The following is an 8449-nucleotide window of genomic DNA, read 5'->3' on the forward strand; positions in this document are numbered from 1 at the left end:
GACTGAAACTTCACTACCTGGAAGCTAAATAAACCTTTCCTTCCTTCATTTTGGGTGTCAGGTATTTGTCTCAGAAACAAGAGAAGAGTAACTCAGACAGGAAGGTTGTGTCCCATACTTTTTCTGTTGATCAAGAGATTGTGCTAGGAGCCATTAGAAAAATAAATACTCATAAACAAAGTTTATAAAATAAAATTGCGAAACAAGGGCAAGTGGACCTCAGCAATAAAGCCTGAAAAAATGTCTTCACTCTATGTAGGAAATTTTGAAAAATAAGGAAATGTTGAAAAAAAAGCTCTTTATAATCTCATTTATGGACAATAAGAAATGGCTATTTAAAACACAAACAGATATCCACAAAAGGAGAATAGTCAAAATAATAATAATGAAACACTAAATAATGTAAGCATATTTGATGATTGGTTTGTTTGTTTGATTTGAGACAGGGATTTTGGGTGTAGCTCAGGCTGGCCTTGAGCTCAGTTTGTAGCCTAGGTTTGTCTAGAACTTGGAATAAACCTCTTGCCTCAACCTCCTGAATGCTGAAATTATAGACCTGCACCACCATGCCTGGCAATAATGTAAAGAATTTCAACAGGTAAAATTATTAAGTTAATTAAGCATAGAAAATAGTCTCAATTAGGACCAATAAAACAGAAATCAGCCATAGGAAACCACCATATGTGAGCCATAGAAAAATAATTAGAATTTCTTTCAGAATTCAGAGCGAAAGTTAAAGAAATCAAAATGATGAAGAGAAGATGAAAAATATGAAAATAAAGAATAAAACTCCACTGTAAAAATCAGACAAAGATGGCTGAGGCACTAGTGGGCACAAGAATGGTGTGCGAAAAACGTGAAAAGAAACTTGGGACTGTTATTACACCAGCCACATGGAAAGGTGGTGCAAGAAATATCACAGAAACTGGGCGAAGAAAACTGAATAAAAATAAAATGTTGACTTCAAAAAAAATGCAAGATTCGATCCCTGTGGAAAGAGTAAGTTCTCCACTTGCAGAATTTGTAAAAGTTCTATGCACCAGCTGGGTTCTTATTACTGCCAGGATTGTGCCAACAAAAAAGGCATCTACACAATGTGTAGAACAAAAGTGTTTTGGATACCAAAAACTACACGCAAATGTCTGTCTGGGTGTATGGATGGAATTTCAGGCTTTGTACAATTTTACTTTCTGCTTTGACTTTTTAAGGCACAATGTAGATGTTGAACTTGCAGAGTGTTCTGTTTCAGAACAGGTGATTAAATTTAAATCAGGGCAGTTGATCCTCATTCTTTCCCATCTTTTATGAGACAGGGTCTCGGCTGTGTAGTTCAGGCTGGACTTGAACTCACGAGGGAGTGCAGGCTGGCCTCACACTCATAGTGATCCCGCATTAGCATCCAAGTGCTTTGAGCATACATCATTTGTACACTCTCAAGAAGTTTGATTTTTTGTTTTGTTTTTTATATTTTGCTTTTTGGTCTTGAGTCTCACTATGCAGGTTAGGCTGGCCTTGAACTCCTGCCTCAGCCCCCCTACACTTGGATTACAGGAGTACACCATCCTGCCAAGCTGTCTCAAAAACTTCTGAACCATATAACTACCCTTTTCTTTTGCCTGATTATTTTCCTTACAAGCATTTTATTATAATGTAGTAAGTGACAAATTTAATGAAAAACATTCTGAGGTTTTTTTATGCACTTTTTAACATTCATGTAATTCTTATATCCTTCATTTACTTTATTTAAAAATATTGAAAGAATGAGGAGATTGTCAGCATTTTGTTCTGAACTTGGTGTGTGGACTTAGAATTCTTCCCTCATTCCTTATTGGAGGCATAGGTCTTAGAACCAACATTCCTGTAATTAATTCCAGTTTCCTTAGATGTAATGATTGAGGCCGTCATAGCTGAATGGTCCTTTACCAAAGACAAGTTAGATTTGTAATTATAAATTTGTTTTTGAAGCCAAGAAGCCAGTTCCTTTCCTTAAATATACTGGATTTCAGAAAACATATGTATTTGAATTTAGATTGTCATAAAACCTGTGAGAACACTGTTTATCCACACCAATGTGTCATGAAAATGAATCCCGAGTCTTGGGGAAAACTCTTGGAAATAGAGCACTTTTTTTTTAACGTCTTCCCTATCCCTCAAAGAAATAAATAGAATAATGAAAAAAAGCCTTGTAAATGGCAGGCTAGTTTTCTAGAATAACCGTAATACAGAGAAAAGCTAGACACATAGCTTTCCAAAGAATGGAGAGATTACCGAAACAGAGAAGTCTTTCAAGAAAAGTTCCTAGAAGCAGACCAGCTTATTGAGAAAGAAATCCAATATGCTGCATTATTTTTCTTTATAAACTTTTTTAAAGTATGCAATTAAAGCTTAAAGTCTGAGAAGTTAAGAAGAATTTCTTAGAGATAAAGACAAAATTAATGAATTAAAACCAATGTCAAGATTAAAATAGGGAAGGACAACAAAATTGAAAATTTTATTTTGTAACAAGATACAGAGAAACCATGGAAAAACTGTGACATGCCTGGACTGAGGTCCCACATGGGAAGACATGTATAACCAGACAGCAGTGAGAGTTGAAGCTCCAGTGGCTTAGAATGTTTAAAAACTAAAGACATTGTACATTAGGTGAATATTAAATAAATTATAAAGATGAAAAAGAAAAAGAAAAACACACTTTGGGGCATCATTGTAAAACTGACACAACTAAAAAATAAAATGTGAAAAGCAGTTGGAAAATGAACATGAATTTCCTTGAAAGGAATGACAATAAAATTTAAAGTTGGCTTTTCAATAAATAAATAAATTAATAAGAGCCAGAAGCTAATGACAGCTCATTAACATGCTGAAAAACAATAATTGCCAATGTAGAATTCAATACAAAAAATAAGGATGTTCTAAACCAACAGCAAATAAAGCCCTATTCAGACCAACCTAAACAAAAAATAAGAGAATTTTTTAAAAACCAGATTCATGATGTGGGAAACACAACCAAATGTTCTTTACACAGAAGAAACTTTATCTTAGAAATATAGAAATTCAGGAAAAAATGAACAGCAATGCAGAGTGAAATATGAGTAAGTGAAAACTAATATTGACCCTCTTCACAACATAATGGTATCTTGTGAAATTTAAATGTAGATTTTGGGACTAGGGAGATAGCTTGGCTCTCTGTGCCCGTGCCTGGCAAACACAAGGCCCCAGGTTCGATCCCTGGTACCACATGCCCTGCCACCCCACCAGGTGTGGTGGTGCATGCCTTTACTCCCAGTGGTGGGCAGGCTGAGCCAGGAGGATCACGAGACTGAGCTGTATAGTGAGACTCTGTTCCAAATAGATAAAAGATTAAAAATAGCTTTAAAAACATACATTTTCAGGGCCAGAGAGATGGCTCAGTGGAATAAACGCTTCCCTGGCAAGCGCAAGGGCCTGAGTTCAATCCCCGGTTCCAAAAAAAAAAAAAAAAAAAAACATACATTTTTAATGCCAAGAAATAGCACAAAAAGTAAGAATAAAAATAAATGCAGCTAAAATATTGTAAGAACCTTGTAGGAAGCTACAAAATGTAGCTTGTATTAAATTTCCTCAAGTCTAGTTTACACAGTGCATTCTTTAAGAAAATAATTAAAATAAGGGTTAAGACAAAACATCAACTTTTCCCAGCTAAAAGGGTTAATAAAAAGTAAACTCAGGAATGCAAAGCTGAGCAGGCAAGACAGCTCAGCAGACTAGGTGCCTATTTAGGCAAGCACAGGAGCCGGGGTTCCACCCCTGGCACCACATGTGGCGCCCGCCCCGCCCCTGGGCACGCTGAGAGCCACAGAGAAGACAAGGCTTCCCCTCTCTCTGCCAGCTGAGGCAGGACTGTTCCCGTGAGCTCAGGGCTAGTCTGCACTACATGGGGAGACTCTGTCTCCAACACAGCGTCACACAGAGGGACAAGGGAGACCTGCTAACCAAGGTGCTCCCCCAGAATAGCCCTGCATCTTCTGAAAGAAAACTTCAGAAACTCTATGACGCATAACAAATAGACTTTACACAACATAATCCACACACCAAATCCTCAAAGTGAGCACTCAGACATATCGTGGAGAAGGGAAGTGGATAGACATACAGAATTTTGGCCAATAACCAAAATTGTCGTTGTTCGCAACATTAACTTTCCACATGGTCATTTCCACTCAACACTTTTATTGGGAATTCGTCTCCTGCCAGACAAGGCGCCAAGGACGCCCTAAACACCAAGGGCAGAGGGACCAACTTGCTGCCCTCCTGTTATGGGTCGGAGGGCGGATATCTCGGCCAGGGCGCCTTGGTCACGGGTTGATCTTTGGGAGGTGACAGTGGAGCGGCTAGCTGCTAGGACGTGAGGCCTGGCGGGAAGTGGCAGAAGACCTGGGTGCAGGACGCTCCCTCACCGGCTCCTCCTTCAGTCTCAGCTTCCTGCCTGCAGTGATGTGGGTAGAGTTTTGTTTTATTTCATTTTCAATTTTCTGCCCGGTCTCTCCACTATCACTCCGCTCTCTGACTGTTATGATCAGAGAAGCTTTTTACCACGTAGGCTTTTCCAACAGGCTGTTTCTGTTTTGGGGAAGCTGTGGACTGTGGACTCAAAATGTGAGCCAAAACAGCCGCTGCTCCTGTAGTGCTTGCAGGTATCCTGCGTCCCATGGTGAGAGAAGGAACCACAGCAGCACTCAGGCCTGTATCCAAACATAATGCAGAGCTGAAATACAGTGTTTAATTTTTTGTCTGGGTAAATCTTGAAAAGAAAGAGTACTTAAAGAAATAAATTTATTTATAGAGCATGGTCTTAATCCTAGTTATGTAGTTTTGCATATAGAAGCATAGAGAAAACTTCCAAATACAAAAAAGGATATCTGAGTAATGAAATTATACTCAAATTTAGTAAGAGTATTTCAAAAAATTGGGCTGGCCAGATAGCTCAGCAGACTAAAGCCCCTGCTTCGGCAACAGCAGGGATTGGGGTTCGATGCCGTGCAGGCCCCGCTCCTGGGCACTGAGAAGTCAACTGAGACTGGGCATGGTGGCCTGTGCCTATAATCCCAGCACTTGGGAGGCTGGAAGCAGAAGGATCACTATGAGTCCGATCTGTGTAGTGAGACTGTAAACCCTATACTAAATATACCTTTAGAAAAGAGGTGAAAGAGAATTTCAAAATGCTTTTTCTAGATTTAATTTTGATTTTATGTTATAAAATTTTATTTCTTAGGTCCATAATGGATGATTTTTGTTTATTTCATGTAGTTTATCAATGTAACAAATATGAGCCATTTCATAGCCTAGATTATTTTAGCTCAATCTTTATTCAACAGTACAGAGTATTTAAGGGCAATCTTTATGTAGTAGTTATGTAATCCAACATATGCTACTAGGCCTATTCCTTACACTTATTTGGAAATTTTCATCATTGTTCTAGTTGAGTTGAAGGGATTGGTTGAGTCCGATAAATGTCATGGCCCAAGAAGGGCAATAAAGCTCATATCAGTGAGGAGATTATTAGGTACTGAAATTCAAGTATAGTGGTCACTAAGGCCTCTAGAGCAGAACAGCTTAGGTGGCAGAATTAAATGATAGAACATACTGGTTGGTTTGAAGGTTTCTTGCTCTTTGAATTAGAGGAAGCAGCAGCGCTTCATTGTGTGAAAATCAGATCATTGTAGAGGAAAATCAGCCAAATAGAACAGTAAGCAATAAAAAATTAAGACTGAAGGAAATCATAAATACTAACAAAAAGAGATGAAGTAACATACATTTTAAAGCAATGTCAGGATTGCTCATATAGGGTTTATTAATATACAGAGCATAATCATCATATTGTATACCCCACAGAACTTGAATTTCTACCCAACAGCTGAAAGATTACATTTAGTTATTTTATTTTATTATCTTTAAGAGTAAAATCAAAAACAAAACATTGGTGTATTTTGAAAACATGAAAAGATTATTGTTAAACATCTTGATCAACACAAGAATTTTCCTTTAAAGCTCAAATGGTCACCTGCAGTTTCAAAATATACAGAGCAAATAACACCCAGCAGTTGCTCTTTCTAGGACTGACTTTTATTTTACTGAAACTCTGGCATTGTTTCATTTCCAAATAGCGACACTGCAATTTCAGCTTACCATAGTCACATAACAATGACAGATGCAGGAATGAACCTATTCTTCTTCAAATGATGTATTTAGAACCTTGAAACGTGTGTGCAGACGCATCCTGTGCAATCAATGTCAACATGCTCTCTGCTTTCAAAATTTCCATGTGAAAATGATGCATTGATGTGTGCTGTAGGCGCATGAAGTAAAACATCTCCAATAACTCTAAAAGAGGCAATAAATCTATTAAAATCAACTAGAAGAAAAAAATTAAAAGATACCATCAATTCAGGTATCTATTTGTTCAAAGATAGGCTCTAAATGAACCAGAACTGACACCAGAGCCATTCAACTACATATTTTAATGTCACATCAAATTACTGTCACTCTAAGTGTACAGACAACGCACTTGCAACATATTAGTGGCGAATGTCACACTAATGCTGTGGCAAAATGCCACAAGGGGACTTTATAACTTATTTAAAGAATGTACTTCTAAGTACAAGAATTCATGTAGAATTGTCAAATGAACAGACTTACAGAAACTTACTACTTTGTGGTGGACAAATTTCATTCCCTAACCCATATATCATTTATATTATTTAGCATAATAAATCTTTAATGCCCTAATGGTGTTTTATGGTCAATAATTTTCACAAAGTTTCTTGCAGCATTCTTAGATATGAGTGGTTGATTTTTGAAACTGTTTTTATGAACACCATCTATCAATGTCTCCAAATTGCCTTAAATGGTTCATAGTACCTTCCTACCAACATCGTCTCTTAAGAACAGGCAGGTTACCAGAAATAATTCCTTCAGTTCTTTCTCTTTTGTATGTTTGGATATTGTTATCTCTTCTCCTTGAAAATAAATCTTTTCTTCAATCTTCTGACCTTGCTAGATTTTTCTTTATCTTAACTGAGCAATTTAAACCTGAGAAATATCAGGTAATCTTAATCGTGAAACTACAGGCTCTTGCTCCATGAGAAACAGTTTTGTGATAAATGTATTCTGCAGCAAATCATTTCTCAAATTTCTAAAAGGCACATGTCCTTTGAACCACACAAAACACATTTGGGATAAATCTACTTAAAATGATATTTCATGCTATTTTCAAACATATTAAGCTGCTTCAGAGAAAATAGTTTAAAAAATCTTCCATATTTACAGACAATCGAAGCAATCATCTGGTCAACAGGCTGCCCTAACACACAGCCACCTATTCTTTTTTTTTTTCCCCCCTAGTGGAACAGAGGATTGAACTCAGGCCCTTGCACTTGCCAGGGAAGTGCTTATTCCACTAAGCCATCTCCCTGGCCTAGTCATCTATTCTTCCCAGTCTTGTCTGCTGGAACAAAGCCAAACAGAAATGTATTAAACTCATGTTAAGGATCTGTCTGTTATAAAAATAATTCCACCAATGAGGCTGAAGGACTCTGAAGTTAAACTGGATGCTAGAAAAATTTCTCATAAAATAGTCATGAATTGTAGATAAAATTGGAGCCATGAGTAGATTCTCTCCCTCCATCTCTCATAAGTTATTTCTATAGATGAAAATTCTATCTTTCAACTATGAGCTTATTCACTGATTTCACTTAAAACTGCTGCTGAAGTCTGAAGACAAATGTGCTTGGCACGGTAAACCTGAACTTTTAAGTATCCCTGTATTTGGTAACCAAGTTTTTTCCACTCAAAAATATTCCCACTCTCTAGGAGGGCAAAATGAAAGCTGGTTAGAATATCTGTTCCCTCTGCCACTTTGGACCAAGTGCTCAGTGCTAACTAATTGCTAAATTTTTTTTTGTCATAGATTGCACTGTCCCTCTTTGTCCTTAGGCCATAACAAGACCAATAAAACATCAGGAATGCCCGTATCTGGGAGCGCTGGCCAGGGCCCCATCTCGCACACTCCATCCAGGAGGCTTCTGTCTACAGAAACCCATAAGAAGCGACTGGTCTTAAGTCAAAGTAAAAAATCTCATTACATTTTGCCCTTCTTAGGACAAAGCCTTTTGTTATACTTCTCATCACAAAGATCACAGAAGGAGGGCAGAAGAGCTGTGGTCCCAGTGTGCTTTCCTGCCTTCAATTCTGTGCAAGACAACAGGCTTTTATTCCTATTTTTCTCAAGCAAAGAAGGGAAAAGAAAAGTAACTCCTCTTAGGGTGCCCTTTGATTACTGGTCGTCTTACCCACTTGTTACAGGAGTTGCTAAAATAAATCTCTAAGAACCATGAGGTTCACAACACATAAATACACAAATTCTCATGCATGAAATCATCTCCATTTAAAAAGTATGGTAAACAGGCCTGATATA

The 8449-nt window shown here is 37.6% G+C and overlaps 1 pseudogene; it reads left to right on the forward strand.

Moving 5' to 3' along the window:
* Positions 1 to 840: 840 nt before the first annotated feature.
* Positions 841 to 1207, forward strand: LOC101589467 (annotated as a pseudogene).
* Positions 1208 to 8449: the final 7242 nt, after the last annotated feature.

This window comes from Octodon degus, unplaced genomic scaffold, assembly GCF_000260255.1.
Source record: "Octodon degus isolate 3935 unplaced genomic scaffold, OctDeg1.0 scaffold00135, whole genome shotgun sequence".
Classification (NCBI taxonomy): domain Eukaryota; kingdom Metazoa; phylum Chordata; class Mammalia; order Rodentia; family Octodontidae; genus Octodon; species Octodon degus.